Source organism: Belonocnema kinseyi, chromosome 10 (assembly GCF_010883055.1).
Source record: "Belonocnema kinseyi isolate 2016_QV_RU_SX_M_011 chromosome 10, B_treatae_v1, whole genome shotgun sequence".
NCBI lineage: Eukaryota > Metazoa > Arthropoda > Insecta > Hymenoptera > Cynipidae > Belonocnema > Belonocnema kinseyi.
The window spans coordinates 11,866,739-11,883,452 of NC_046666.1; positions in this window are offsets into that span (position 1 = coordinate 11,866,739).

Genomic DNA, 16,714 nt, shown 5'->3' on the forward strand with positions numbered 1-16,714 from the left:
ACCCTCCCCCTTTGCGAAAGTTGTCAGTAGGACCATTGCCTACTGCAAAGTTTGCTAACGAGATCATCCTTTCCACGATAGATTCCTTCCGAAAATTCGTAAAGCTGTACCCAATATTGAAGGCAAACGCAAAAACAACAACTAGTCAGATCTTCAACGACTACGTACAAAACTACGGTAAGCCAGGAGAAGTCATAATAGATCAGGGTACTCAATTCATAAGCAAAGCTTGGGTGCACATGCTCATGATATAAGGCTTACAAGTGATCTTGACGTCGGTTAGACATGCCCACGGCAACATTGTGGAACGTAAGGCTTTTTTTCAGATTATCGAAGCAAAATACGAGAGAGCGATTTGGCAGACGACCGACTCAGGCAAAAGCTTTTAGCTACGAGAATCTATTACTACAGGAACGATTTCGGTATACGAGTTCTCGAGCTGTCCTCAACGAACGTGGGATTTCCAACTATCCTCGTTATTACAAAGGGAGAAGCGCAGAACCACACGACCACGAGGGGCTATACCCAGAGTCCACCAAGATGTATCTTATCTTGTTACAAATCTTAGCGCTTCCTACCAAATCAGGTTACACAATACTAGAATTTATTCATAAATTAATTCACACACAATCACAGTAATCTAAAGTTTGACAACAAGAAGAATATGCTGAAATTAAAAAATCAATGTAGTCATGAACCCGTCAGAGCAATTTGCTTATTTTAGGTTGAAGGACAACAATGTGAATAAATCGCAATACTTACTACCGTAACCGTTACATCAGGGGCTACAACTTTTTTTATCCAAATTATTTGTTTCTTTAAAAGTAACCATAACCGTTTGAGCAGGTTAAATTGTACCCTTACCGGAAGTTTGGTGCTATACAAGGATGCCCTTCCACGAGTTTTTATATGCAAAATAATAAAGAATATAGGCTACAAGCTTGTTTTCCTCAGATATTTACATTTTATTCACCTGTTTGCTCAACCCAATTTGTATACGAAATTCGTTAACATTGATACCAGGGATCTTCAAAGCACAATTTTATTACAGTTAGCCAAACTTTATAAATATTTGTTACCACAGACAAGAGTTTAATGTAATAAAAACTCCTATGGCTTTATAAATACATTTTTTACATACGAATATTTTCTACGTGTTTTTTTATCAAAAAAAGCAAAAATAAATATAAACAAAAAATTTTGAATGTTGAAGTATATCAGTTTTTGAAAAATTGTTTGATTCAATCAAACATACCTAAAAAACTAAAACCAACTATCCAAAAAATATTTTCAATAGCAATGCAAATTTCAAAAAATGTATTAAACAATTTATGAACTCAAAAAGTGTTTTAGTTCAATTACAAAAGATAATAAATAATTTGTTTATTTGACAATCAATTTTTATGAACAAATATTTTATCACACTGTGTATTCACAAATAAAATACAGCTTTTTCACTGAATTAGCAGCCAGTTATTTAACAATGACTTTCTACTATAAATCGATAACATTTCATAATTGTTTAACCAAACTTAATTAACTAATGCACTATTTGACTATTTTTCAGCATTTGAACTTGTTTTCCTTTTGTGTAATCAACTACTAACAAGACATTTTTTAACTTTCTTTTATAGTTCAAGAACGTTCAACTATTCTTATCTTTATTAACAATTTAGTAAACAAATTTTTCTTGGCTAATGCTAATCGTATATTATATAGCGGGTATGACTAAGTTACTCAAATTGTTAATAAAAATTTATAATTTATGATTTTATTATTTGAAATAGTTTAAATTTATATTACTCAGTAAAAGCGTCATGCCCAAACTGATTAAGAATTTGTCTTTTTTCATAGTAAATTATTATTTTGGTTTAAAAATTCATATTTGTAGCTAAAATTTCAACTTTTTGGTTTAGTTAAAAATTCAACTGTTTTAGTTGGGAATTCTTGAATTATATTAAAGATTCGCCTTTTTTGGTTGTCAATTAATATTTTTTTAGATACATCTTTTCATTCGAAAATTCCACTTTCTGGTTGGAAGTTCTTCCATTTTGTTAAGAATTCTTTTTTTTAGGTACAAAATTAAGTTTTTCTTTCAAAAATGCTTCTTTTTGGTAAAAATTTAACAACCAGGTGTTAAAGTTGAATTAAATTCTTAATTTGAGAATTTTTAGAATTAAGATCAAAATTTGTTTTTTGTTTTTTTTTTGTTAAAAATTAAGCGAGTTTAGTAGAAAATTCAAGTTTCGGGCACAGAGCTCCTGTATTTTGTTGGAACTTCTTCCTTTTTGGTATAAAATTAACATTTTTCATTAAAATTTCATGTTAATTGTCGCATAAAATTCTATTAGGTAAATTTCACTTTCACTGAAAATAACTTTTTTATTTTAATTGCTGATTAATTAGCGAAGTTTGTAATTCACAACATGATCAGGTGGATGACACAGGCATATTGTCTCCTTGATTCACTATAAACACACACAAAAATCAGTATAAACGTCAAAACCTCGTTTAAGCGAACGGCTAGTTTACTTTCGCGTTGTGGGGCGTCATAGCCAAATGAACACTCATCAACCAGATTTGAACTAACGGCACTATAGAGGGGGGCATTTTTGAGATTAGATAGACTGCTTAGATTCGTCCGGCTTAGTCCTCATAGAAATTCGAAACAGAATTTTAAACTTCGAAGATACACTTTTCCTAACGATAAAGCATTACAAGTAAAAAAAGAAGGAAATCATTATGAGCCCGTTTCAACTTATGAACAGATTGTTATGTCAACTTTGGATGGCAAGATCTACGCAATTGTGGAAAGTTACAATACTCTTGCTGAAATCTATTCACCAAATGTTCATTACTATACAAGACATTTGAAAATAAACATTTCAAGTGGCATAGTTACAGCTCTGATCCGAGAAGAAATTACAGAAATTCAAGTAGGTTCCTACCGTTCAATCTCAGGGAGTTTTCAAGTGAGACATTTGAACCATCTGTGAACAACAAACATTCATACAATTGATTAAGAAGCAATGCTCAATTGAAAAATAATTTTGTGATCCAGGTCGGATCAAAATGTTTCATGTACCTAGTAATTATAGTGAAGTGTAAGTGTATTATGGTTTTTAGGACTTTCTGTCCTGATGATCTGAGAAAAGCAAAAGTTTGCTCTTTTGACAAGAACTGAAACTCTACATTTTTGAACTAATTTCCATGCATTTCCTTGTCGAGTTGATGTGGAAGCAATTTTTTAACCACTGCTTGCTTTACTTTTGTTTTTGTGAGTGAAGTATCCGTATATATTAAAATTAAGACCAACGGTCTCTGCCGACTTCTCTACGGTTTTTAATGAATTGCTTCTTTAAAAATCATCTCTGGTTTGTAGACCATTTTTAGAAGATGGCTTGCGCCATTTGCAGCGAAGTAAGCTGAGATAGCAAATATAGTGACCCAAAACGACATCGATCGTACGATGCATCTAACAGTGTGTGGATGAACCTTCAAGCTTTCCGAATGACAGATGCTAAATCTATGCGAGGTTGAATCCAGTGCTTTCGGGTAGTCAATCCAGGCCATTGGTATGAAGCGCTGATTGACTGCTGTGCCTTTGCAAGCGCAAGTATCAATTAGCAAGTTGACTCGCCAACCTGATACACCTTTGTTTGAAACACGCTGTTCCTACATCTCGCTCCACACATGCCCACTTTTACGAACAATTCTGTCGTGTAAGACATCTTAAAGGTTCACGAATAGCGTGTTTAAAAAACTTATTGGCCTGCAATTCTCTGGGTTCAATAAGTCACCTTTTTTAATAGCACTATAGAGCATCCTAACAACAGTCATGGCGGAATGTGCGTTTCAATGGATTAAAACTTCAGCAGGTGCCTTCCGCTGAAACGCAGGGTGTTTACATGTGATGTTCATACCAATTGGAAGCCACAATCATTTTTATCATTAACTAATAATAGTGGTTGGAAATTTTACTGATTAATAAATGATTTCAAACTTATTTCCTTATGCATTTAATAACAATAGATTAACACAATTGCTGGTGAATAATGCCAGAATATCACCTAATCACAAAAATGATAAAAACATAATAATGTATGATAACATTGAAAAAGCATCAAGAGGTGAATGTTGTCACCTTTAATGGTTGCGGCCGCAACAATCAACAATCAACGTCCTGCATTCGTCTTGAAAGAAACCATAGCGCCTATAGCTTAGAATAATCTGTATAAAAACATCAATGTCTACAGCAGTTGAACACAATAAGTTCATATATCAATTTTACATGTCAAAAGCTGCAAAACCTGAGAGGCCTCGAAAATTCTTCAAAATATTTAAAAGTGGAGATACTCTATTTTGTGAAATAAGGTCTCTAGGTTTGAAGGTAGCCGGTTTTAGCTGTGATACAAAAAACTAAACGTTTGAATGAGGAGCGTAGGATTTTTGCTTTTTGAATTAAAACCAGTAATTCACTTTTCGAGCCTACTCAGAATCAGATGCACAAAAGAGCACTGGTTCTCTGGTAAAGAGTCATGCTGCACCTGCAGGGAACACCATTATCCATTATCCCTGGAACGAGTGTGCCAGAATCACAAGAAGCGGCCAAATTACGTCTATTCTCCTTGCAATCTCAGTTATATATCCAGCTACTTTTAAGTCACCGCATATGCACCATTTTAAGAGATTGTTATTCATTTTATTAGGAAGTAACTTCATTACGTCGCAGCATTATGTTATGTGGGTTGCATTAGCCACAGGTAGAGAAGAAAGAAGTTTAAGCATAGTAGTATTTTTTCTTTGATAAATTAGGATCTCTTACTATAAGTCATTCAGTTTGAGCTTACTGAATAAAATTGGCATTTTTTTATAACACTTTCTGGTGCATCTTCATCAGAATTAGGTTCTTTACCTGCAATTTCTAAATGATTCTGTGGCCCTATGCAGTCCTATAAACAGATTCTGTTGCGAAATTAACCCTAGAGCACTTAAAGTTTGCTGTCGTTTTTGTTCTGTGCCCAATACATTTTCTTAATGGAAAAATAACAATCAGTCCTCTGGTGTACTGGTTTTCTATAAAACAGGTGTGTTAAATGGAAAATTTTGATAATTTTAAAGATTTGAACATCTCTTCCTGTTGTTTCTTGGTTAAAAACAACACATACATAACGAAAGTTATGGAGATCGTTTTTACAATTAACTAACGTTTTGTAGATACTATCAGCCATATGAGCAACACAAAGAGACCTGACGAGAATCTCTTGATGTAGGGAAGACTGTTGCTCATTTCTCGATAGAGCTTCTCTATTTTTAAATTCGAACGCGACCTTTTAATTGGTGGTACCGCTAAGCCCACCTCGATATTGCTTAGGACCTACTAGGACGGCGTAGATTTTATTGTCTTTTGTCATTATAAAAATGGTCATAACCATCTTTAAAATTGAAAGGCAGAGAAAATAGTCTATTATTTGAGAATAAATCTCACTTATTTTGTTAGTGACAACGATTTCTAAGAAACTATATTTTTAGAAATATTTATGTAAAAAATTATAGTTAAAAATATAATCTCATCACCAGAATTCAACGCAGAAAGCCATTGAATCTATTTTTTAATTTTAATTTAAATGCCAGAGGTATCAGTTTGAACGAAATTCGTAACATAATTTATTTCTAGTAAATTGGCAAATGAATTGCAAATATCTCAGAAGTATAAACGTGACACATACATACTTTGAGATATAGCATACAAATTTTTAAAAGGCTTTTTTAAGCCTTTAAGTTTTTTATAAAAATTTAATCATGTAAAAAGAATTTATGTAAAAATTATTAAACTGAGAATAATATAAAACATGCAAGTATAATGTAATCATGCAACGGAAAAATTCTTGGATCCCAATCTTAATATTCTCAAATAATGTACCTATGATATTATACAATTTCTATTTCATCGAACTCTAGTAAGTGGCAAACATCATCCGTCAAGTTGATACGCCTTAAATAAAATTGTATTCTGCAAATCAGTAATTTCATTTTCAACGAAGTTGAAAATACATGTTTTCCCCGGTAAACTGACAAAGAAAATACAAATATCTCAGGAGGTTCAACTTGATGCTTATAATCGATAATATTACTCTGTTACCTTTGGTATCTCTGTTACTTTACTCAAAGGCTCTCAAATATTTTAATGTTCCTTTTATCTTGTTACAAAAGCATCAAGTGACAAGTCTAATTTCTTGATGTGCTGAATAAATAAGGATGACTTTAAATTCTCAGCGTCATTGCTTGTTCGTGGCAGATAGTTCCATTCCAGAATCAAATTTAAACAATTCGATCAAATTTTGCAGATACTGAATGTCATTCAGAGGGATTTACGTCTGAGGGGGAGAAGTGTATCAGCATCTCAGGTACATCGTAATCATACAACTGCAAATCTGAAATTAACACAAAGAGCTTGCGATATACTTTGACAGACGAAAATTTCTTTCACATGTTATTCAAAGCAATATTTAAACTATATAGCACCACAGCCAATACTACTGATTAGATTACCTTTAGAATCCTGACACGGTAAGAGTTTGGGAGGTTGCACTGCGCACGGAAGAGAATCATGTTGAAGCTATAGGTGTCTCTAGATATTTAGCGAGCTTGATGTGCAGCACTGGGTTCCGGAAAGCGGTTTCCACCGGGGTAGTGGGTAGTAGCATCGAGAAATATTGTCACACAATTTCCAAGAGCGTTCGATCATCATCCCTCTGTTGGTGCACCTAAAAGCGAAAGTTACGATTACGAGATGTGTTCAAAAAATAAGGTGACTTTAAGTTTTCACAAAATGTAAATCGGTACAAGCTACGGTTCCAACTAATTAACAAGATAATTGAATGACAAAGCATTATTATGGTAAAAAGCGACGCTTAAAATAAATATTTCAAATATGTTCCAAGTCAAAAAGAGAAATTTGTTTTTGAAAATGAAGATGTTATTTGTAGTTAGTAAATGATCTTGATATTATAATAACTATATTAAATTCAGAAAATACGTTTAAAATTTCTCTTCCAAACCAAAATGAATTAAAAATAAATTTTTCATTCATTTGTTGTGCCTTTAGTTGATTATGGACTAAATTAAAAATAAATCTTAATTTTGCACATAAATGTATACTTATTTGATACCTTATTTTAACCCTTCCCGGCACATATTTTTCAGGGAAACGAGTTTTCATGAAAATTGTTACATAGGAGATTTCGGGGTCGCTGATTACGAATCTGAACTCAGATTTTGAAAATTTAAAATATCGGGTCCAATATAGCGGCTAACGTTTGGCATATTTTTTTATTTTTTCTAAAAATTGGTATGCGGGGGTTTTTAGGATCACTGATCATGAATCTGAACTCAGATTTAGAAAATTCAAAATTGTGGATCCAATATGGCGACTCAAATTTGGAATATTTTTGGATTTTTTTAACAATTGGTATACAGTGGTTTTTTGAAGTCGCTAATCACGAATCCGAACTCAGATTTTGAAAATTCAAAATGGCGGATCCAATATGGCGGACACCATTTGGATTCTTTTATTTTTTTTTAATTGCTGTTCAGGGGTTTTTGGTATCTCTGATCATGAATATGAACTTAGATTTTGAACATTCAAAATGGCGGGCCAAAATTAAAAATATTTCTAAATTGTTTTTTTTTTTAATTTGGCACAGACAGGGGGTCGCTGATCTTGAATCTGTATTCAGAATGACAAATATTTAGAATATTAAGTTTAAAAAAAACATACCCCTACTCACCTAAAACATGAATTAGTACCAATTTTCTGAATTTTAAAAATCTAAATTCAAATTCGTGATCAGTGACTCCAAAAATCCTTGTACACTAATTTTGTTTTAATCCAGAAAACTTTATTACTTTGAATGCCATATTGTATTTGTCATTTTGGATTTTCAAAGTCTGATTTCAGATTAGTGATCCGCGACCCCGAAAACTTCTGTATACCAATTTTCAAATAAAATCCAAAAATATTCCCAATTTCGGCAGCCATATTGGGTCCGTCATTTTGAATTTTCAACATCTGAGCCCAGATTCGTATTCAGCGACCCCAAAATCCCTTAAGTACTTATTCACATCAGGATATAATGGACAGTTTTTTCAATAATTAATTTTTCAACAAAAAAGGCTTTTTTCACCTTTGTTTATGAGTATTAACAAATTATTTTAAAAATTTAGACCCTTCGCACAAAAATTTCAATTTTCTATCATCCTTCGAGCATGAAATTGAAAAAAATCTGTGTAAAATCCAATAAAAACTACCTTGAAAGCACAACAAATGATATGAAAAAAGGTGAGAATACGGTATTCCCACCACGCCGCAAAGGGTTAAAAAAAATTTACAATATCTTAAATAAAATAATGTATTTTACGCCAAGGAAGAAAATGTTCAGTATTCGTTTGTTTATTCCACAAAATGGTCCAACCTTAAAAATAAGTGCCAATATAATTTTCGTACATTTAACACCTCAGACAATAGAATAAAATTACTTTTAAAACCAAAATCGATGATTGCACCTAAACATTCGTATTAGCCAAAAATAAAAAGTGAATTTTAAAACAACGAATTCTTCAAATAGATGGCTTCAATACAAAAAAGTAAAACTATAATTAGACTTTTGAGCCAGTAGTATAATTTTTCCCCAAAGTTGACCTATTATGAATTCTAAATATGATTATAGACTTTTAATTAAGAATAGTAGACTTTCAACTGCAAAAGGCTGAATTTTTAAGAAAAAAATATAACATTTTGCTCTGATTTCAGATCAATCATAACTTCACGGATTTCTTCGCGTCTCAAAGCGGTAACCATGCTGCTTGACATGTTTAGTTTTGCCCGGTTTTGATTTATAGTTTTCTAATCATAAATATAAATTCCAGCGAGATTATTATAAAGCTCTAATATTCTGAAGATGTCACCATCTAATGTCGATAAAACAATTTGTTTGTAGGTGGGTGCAGGCATAAAACGGCTATTATTTATTCTGATCTTTACCGATGTGTCAATTTTTCTAATAAAAAGGTAACATTTTTCATCAAACTTTAAAATTTTCAGCCTTAAAATATGAATTTTTAACAAAAAGTTAACTTTTCACCAAAAAATAAATTGTCAAACAAATAATTCAATTTTAAACCCACCAAGCTTAAACTGCAACCTAAAATGGTTACATTTCATAACATTTTGGCAATTATCATCAAAGTATATGAGTTCTTAACAAAAACAGATAAAACTTTTTGATCTGATTTCCGAACGTCAACATAATATTTTAGTTTCAAATTTCTTTAAATTCAATGATAAAGTTTACATGTTGTTTAAATACCGCACTCGAAAACACAACGCGACTGAGTGTCTGGGCCCAACCATAACTTCCCTGATTTCATTGCGAGTCAATGCGGTGATTGTGCTGTTTGACATGTTTATTTTTGCCCGTCTTTGATTTTTAATATTCATATCATAAATATAAATTCCAGCAAGAGTATCATTATGCTGCAATATTGCGAAGATGTCACCATCCGATGTTGATAAAACAATTTGTTCGTTGGTTGGCGTAGACATAAAACGGTTTTTACTTATTTTGATCTTCAGCGGTGTGTCGACAGAAAAATTGTATCTTCGAAGTTCAAATATCCGGTGTGGATTTTTATCAGAAAAAAGCCGAATAAACTGAAGTTTTTCAAGACCACATCCAATTCCGCCAGGAGAAGGAAGCCTAGTGGGTGGAGCTATGAACCTGGAAGGAGGTACCAGGGACCCGTGTCGTGGAGATCTGGTCCTTTCACGAGCAGGATGCTCTGTAGAAACAAGAGACTGCTCAAGTGAGTGATGTCTTCCAGAAGAGGTAGAAGCTTCGTCGCGAGAAATCCCAGGAATAGGTTCGCCATTAGGTAAACAATCAAACTGCCAACTTAACTCTGCAACAATAAAATGATGATTAAATCTTTTCTAAGATAGTTTTTCATGAACAAGTAGTAATATTAAGAGGGTGGACTGATGAAAGGAGAGAAATTTTTCATTAGGAACATCTTGCAAAATTGGCCAGCAATATTTGGGGAACATTATTCGAACAATAAAGGAACATTACTCATAAGAACATTACTTTATTATCATTATACATAAGATCCTTATTCTTCAATGTGCCAGTCGTTAAACTAATCTACGAGTATAATGTAATATTGCGTGTCATGGAGTTAGCTATGTAATAAACTTAAGCATTATTGCAACTAGTATTTGTAGATTTAATCAAATTTATTTTAATTGCTCCTTACTAAACTACTCTCTGGGTTGTGCTCAATAAAGTGAAACTGAGATAGGCCTCTTTTCATATGGTGTTTGAAGCGGCAGAGAACGATTTTTATTGTTTAGAGACGCTGATGCTTATGTTCATTTGTCAAGCATATGAAATTCTAAGCTATGATTATGATTCCATGTGTCAGATTGTGGCTTAGAATGCATTTTCATAAGAAAATTAATATTTATTTTTAACTGTGAACATTACTCGTATTCCAGAGGGGCATCTTTTATGTTAACACAACTAGCCCTATCCTAATTGTACATTATTATATTACAGTAGAACCTCGCTTATCCGAGCCCGCTTTACCCGAGGTTAAAACAAAAATAGTCGACCCATGTTATCCGAGCTATAGTGCAGAGGTATTTATTCAGCTATATTTTCAGTTTCTTATACTGAGACTTTCTTTTTATTTGAAATTTCGTTTTCTCTGAGTTTCCCGATTATCCAATTTGAGGCGGGTCCGTAGACGTTCGGATAAGCGAGGTTCTACGGTATTATATTATCATTGGGCAAAATGCGTCAAGTGTTTCTACCTAAAATTAATTTGTTTAAATCGGGTTAAAACTTGACTGGAATATAGTACAATTGGACATACGTCAATCCACCAAACTATAGGTTCATTTATTAACCGATTGTCAATATGGCGGGTTCAAAATGGCGGCCAAATATAAAGTTTTTAGTTTGTATGTAATCAGTGGCGCCAACCCTACTGGGGGGTGGGGCAGATTACAACATTATAATGATAAAAATAAATAATGAATAAACGCGGTTTCCTTATGTTTTCAAAACATTAAAAGTTTTTCAAAGGTTTGTAAAAAGACAATGATTTAATTGAGTAATATTTCAGATATTCTCGATTCATCTTCCCACCATTGTAGGAAATTTGTACCCCTTAGTAGAAGTTTATACTCCTCGGGGTTAATGCCACTGAGTAGTACCTTAAGTAATTTTTGAATAACTGATAAAAATTAATCATTCAAGTACTAACAATTTTAGTGTTTAATATTTATCCGAAACAGTATATTAGAATTTTAATTTTAAATTATTTGCAATCTAGTTTGATGTCTCATCCCTGCCTGTCTGAAAGAGATCCGCCCAATATGTTTCAAATAGGATTGGCGCCACTGTATGTAATGTTCGTTTTAATATCTTAATATCGTTTTAATTTTAGTTTTAGAAACCTATTTTCAATAATCCTTATCATTATTATTTAAAAAATGTCAATATCGAGTCCAATATAGCGGATAAAAAAAGTTCTATAATAACAAGGCCAACACCAACTCAGCATATTTAAACGCATCGCATAAGTTTTGCAAAACATATTCATTTATTTATAAGAGAGACAACAACAACTCTCCGCATTCCACAGGATTGAGACTGTCATGAATGGCATTCATGCTTGCGTTTTTTTCTTTTTTTTCGTTTTTAACGAATGAAGGAGCTTTCTGAATATCAGTTTCTCTTTCAGCACCTGCAAATCTTACTTTCAGTTTTTTTTAAGATTCTTTTATTTCATTTTTTGAACAGAATAATATCTCAATTTTTTTCATTTGCTGTGGCCCATTTTGACAGACTGTCAATGTTTCAAAACTTTTGAAATGGTGTTCTAGCTTGCAGACTAGCAGGTCTTATTGCTGTCTTAAAGTTTCTTCCAATACCATCATTAGGACCTTCCCCATGAGCTGTTGCAAAAAAGTGATTTTCTGCTTCTACACCAAAATCTTCAAAATGTAATCACTTTCCTATGTAGCAATCAGAAGAGTTTTGATTAAATACTAAGAAGTTAATGCACTGCCACTAGTTTCTGCAAAAACACCATTTTTCTGCCTTAAGCCAGCAAATTTAGAAAATTTCAGAGGATTCTCTTGACTAGCGTTGCAGTATTTTCATTTAACGGTTTACCTTTTCTTAAATTAGGTGATATAAAAATACCATTTTCTTCGACAAGCTCTCCAGTGGGCGCAAAGTTTTGCGACATCTTTACGACATCGTGACGACATCTTTACGACAACTTTACGACATCCTATGTCTTTGTCGCTAAGACGTCTTTACGATATCGTAAATAAGGCGTATGATCTGAAGATGTCTTTACGATAACGCAAAGATACCAAAACGACATGGACATAGGATGTCGTAAAGTTGTCGTAAAGATGTCGTAACAATGTCGTAAAGACGTTGCCAAATTTTGTGCCCACTGGGAAGGAACTTTTATAAATGCGAATCTATCATGATGAGGAAAAAGTAAAGCGTTCGGAACGCCAAAGAATTGGAATAAAGAATTTATTCATTATCTAAATCCTATGATCTGAAGTATGCCATTTTAGCATCTCACTTATAGTTTAAATTATTTATTATTATAACACTCAGATGAATAAAATCGCATTCTAACATCTTTTTAATCTCACATATATTATTATATTATTGTAATGTTATTATATTTACCAATAGAATTCAAAACGATTGCGCAGGTGGAAAAGAGAGTAAAAACAGTCTTCATTTTACTTGAGAAAAGTAAAAACTATTTAATGTGCGTGCTAATCAAGGACTTAGGCAACAGCGTAACTACTGATTATTTCAATTTGCTATGCCAGATAATATAGTATAACTTATATGCAATATTTATAATTACGATTAGAGGGGACAAGCCTGTCCTTATCAAATGTTTGCATTTCATTTGTCTGTTTGCTAAACCAAATTTTTTTATGAAATTCGTAAACATTTTTATCAGTGATTTTTAAAACACAATTTTACCTTATGTAGACATAAGTTTTGCCTTTTGTAGATATAAGTTTTGCGACAAACAAGAGTTGAATGTACGAAAAACATTTAGAATTTTCTACAATCATATTCACGCATATTACAATTGAGAAGCAATGTTTTCTAAAAAGGTTTTTTAGCCAAATATATTCTACACGATTATTTTTCGTGTAATATTTTATATTAAGTTTTAACATAAAATACTTTTAGAAATACTAGAAAATACTGGGAAAAAATACTTGAAAAAAACTCTGGGAAAGTAAAATATAAATAAAAACTTGATTTCAGGTCATGGAAACTGTATTTTTCACATTTATATTATGAAAATTGTATCTAAGTTGTTGAATCCAGTTTCAAAAAATTCCAAAATACTTGTAGAATTTGTACAAAGCTTTAGGAAAACTTTAAGTGAAAAAATCATTAAACTGAAAAACATTAAATAAAAAACGTGGTGTAGAATTTAAAATCATAAAACTCGTACCCAATTTGTGGAATTCGGCTTTAAAAATGCGAAGTCTATAGTGAAATTTGAATAGAATTTAGAAAAAATTTTTAGAAGGTAAAACAGAAATATGGACTTAAATACAGAGAATGTTAGTTACTTTCAATAATAGAAATTTTATTCCAATCATTGAATTCAGTTTTTATAATTTTGAAATCGAATATGAAATTCCAACGTAACTTATAAAAAACTTCGGAAATATGAATTTTATAGTTGATTAAAAAGAATCCTCCCTCCCTTTCGTTCTTCCATTTTCAATACTCTCACGATCTGTCCAGGAATCCAAAGAATATGAGCAAAAAATGTTCGGCCGATTGGTCAAAAACTGGTGAAAAAATTGGCAAAAATAGATTTGTTTTGTCTGTCTATATAGATTTGTTTAGTCAGTCTGAAAGTGCTCAATTGAAAAAAATTGGTACCAATCCGAAAATCGTTTGAATCAAAAAACTGTCCAACAAAACTAAAGCCGTTCCAGAAAAAAAATTTGAAAAAGAAATAAAGTTGCAGCTGCCAAAAAAGTTTTCGCAAAATTTAAATATGTATAAACTACGGTTTCAACTAATTAACAAGGTAATTTAATGAAAAAGCATTATTATGGTAAGCAACGACGCTTAAAAAAAATATTTCAAATATCTTCCAAGTCAAAAAGAGACAAATTTTTTTTGAAGATGAAGATGTTATTTGTAAAATATCGATACCAAAAGAATTAAAGGAGCCAAAAATGTTGACTCTTTTCAGGAATTTGACAAAATTAAAAAATCATTAAATTAATTCAAGTATATTGCAACAATTTAAAATTATTTTGTTAATTTAATACTTACGGTAATATATTATTAACAATAAATAACTTTTATATTTTATGTAAAAATTATGCTTTATTACGAAGTCTTCACTACTGCCCCCAAACCCTTCGTGCTCCTATTTACACGTTTTCTTCTTAAACAAGTGCAAGATATATAATTAGCCATTAATACTTTTATTTAGTAGTTAGTAAATGAGCTTGCTATTATAATAACTATATTAAATTCACAATATATGTTTAAAATTTAATTTCCTAGCCAAAATAAATGAAAATAAATTTTTCATTCATTTGTTGTGCCTTTAGTTGATGTTTGGGACTAAATTAGAAATAAATCTTAATTTTACACATAAATTTATACTTATTTGATACCTTCTATTAACTCTTTCCAGCATGCATTTTTCAGCGAACGAGTTTTCATGAAAATTCGTACACAGAGGTTTTTGGGGTCGCTGATTACGAATCTCAACTTAAATTTTGAAAATTCAAAATATCGGGTCCAATATGGCGGCTAACGTTTGGCATATTTTTTTTATTTTTTTTGAAAATTGGCATACGGGGGTTTTTGGGATCACTGATCACGAATCTAAACTCAGATTTAGAAAATTCAAAATGGTGGATCCAATATGGGGATTTAAATTTGGAATATTTCTGGATTTTTTTTTAAATTGGTATGCAGGGGTTTTTTGAAGTCCCTAATCACGAATCCGAACTCAGATTTTAAAAATTCAAAATAGCGGGTTCAATATGGCGGGAAAATATTTCTAAATTGTTTTTTGAAATTTGGCACAGGAATGGGGTCGCTGATCTTGAATCTGTATTCAAAATAAAAAATATTAAGAATATTGACGTTTAAAAAAACATACACCTACTCATCTAAAACATGGATTAGTACCAATTTTCTGAATTTGCAAAATCTAAATTCAGATTCGTGATGAGTGACTCCAAAAATCGTTGCACACTAATTTTTTTTAAGATCCAAAAAAGTTTATTATTTTGACCGCCATATTGAATCCGTGATTTTGGATTTTCAAAGTCTGATTTCAGATTCGTGATCCGCAACCCTAAAAACCCCTGCATGCCAATTTTCAGATGAAATCCAAAAATATTCCGAAATTCGGCATCCATATTGATTCCGCCATTTGGAATTTTCAAAATCTGAGCCCAGATCCAATAAAACTACTCTGAAAGCGCAAAAAATGATATGAAAAAGGTGGGAATACGGTATTCCACCATGCCGCAAAGGGTTAAAAAAAATAAAATTTACAATATCTTAAATAAAATAATGCATTTTACGCCAAGAAAGAGAATGTTCAGTATTTGTTTGTTTATTCCACAAAATTATCCATCCTTAAAAATGAGTGCCAATATGATTTTCGTACATTTGACACCTCAGACAATAGAATAAAATTAGTTTGAAACCCAAAACCGATGATTGCCACCTGAACATTCATACTAGCCATAATGGAAAGTGAATTTTAAAAGAACGAGTTAAAAAAGTTAAACTATAATTAGACTTTTGAACCAGTAGTGTAATTTTTCACCAAAGTTGACCCATTATGAATTTTAATATGATTATAGACTTTTAATTAAAAATAGTAGACTTTCAAATAAAAAAGATGGAATTTTTAAGAATAAAATAAAAAATTTTGCTCTGATTTCAGATAAATCATAACTTCACGAAGGGGGAGGTAAGGTCCGGAGTCGATTGCACGCTAAACGGACTACCCTCCACCCCCCAGCCACCCCTACAAATATAGGAAACACAACTACCCACCAACTGTATTTTCGAGAGATTCGACACTCTTTAACATGTATTCTGAGGTTAGCTCGGGTTTACTATGGTTTTCGGGGTCGCCGAATACAAATCTGGCGTCTTTTGACTTTTATCGCGTCAGGTTCAAAGTCATTGGAAGGTCAAATCGAGAGAAAACGGTAAAAAAATCCGAAAAAATACGTTATAGGTTTTTGGAGTCGCTAATTACGAATCTGGCATCCGTTGAACTCTATCGCTTCAGGTTCAAGGTCATCTGAAGGTCATTTGAAGGTCAAATCGAGAAAAATGGTAAAAAAATTTTAAAAAATATTTTATAGGTCATGACCTTGAACCTAACGCGATAAAGGTTAGCGGACACCAGGTTCGTAATCAGCGACCCCAAAAACCTATAACATATTTTTTTAAATTTTTTTACCGTTTTTCTCGATTTGACCTTGAAATGACCTTGAACCTGAAGCGATAGAGTTCAACGGATGCCAGATTCGTAATTAGCGACTCCAAAAACCTGTAACGTATTTTTTTGGATTTTTTTACCGTTT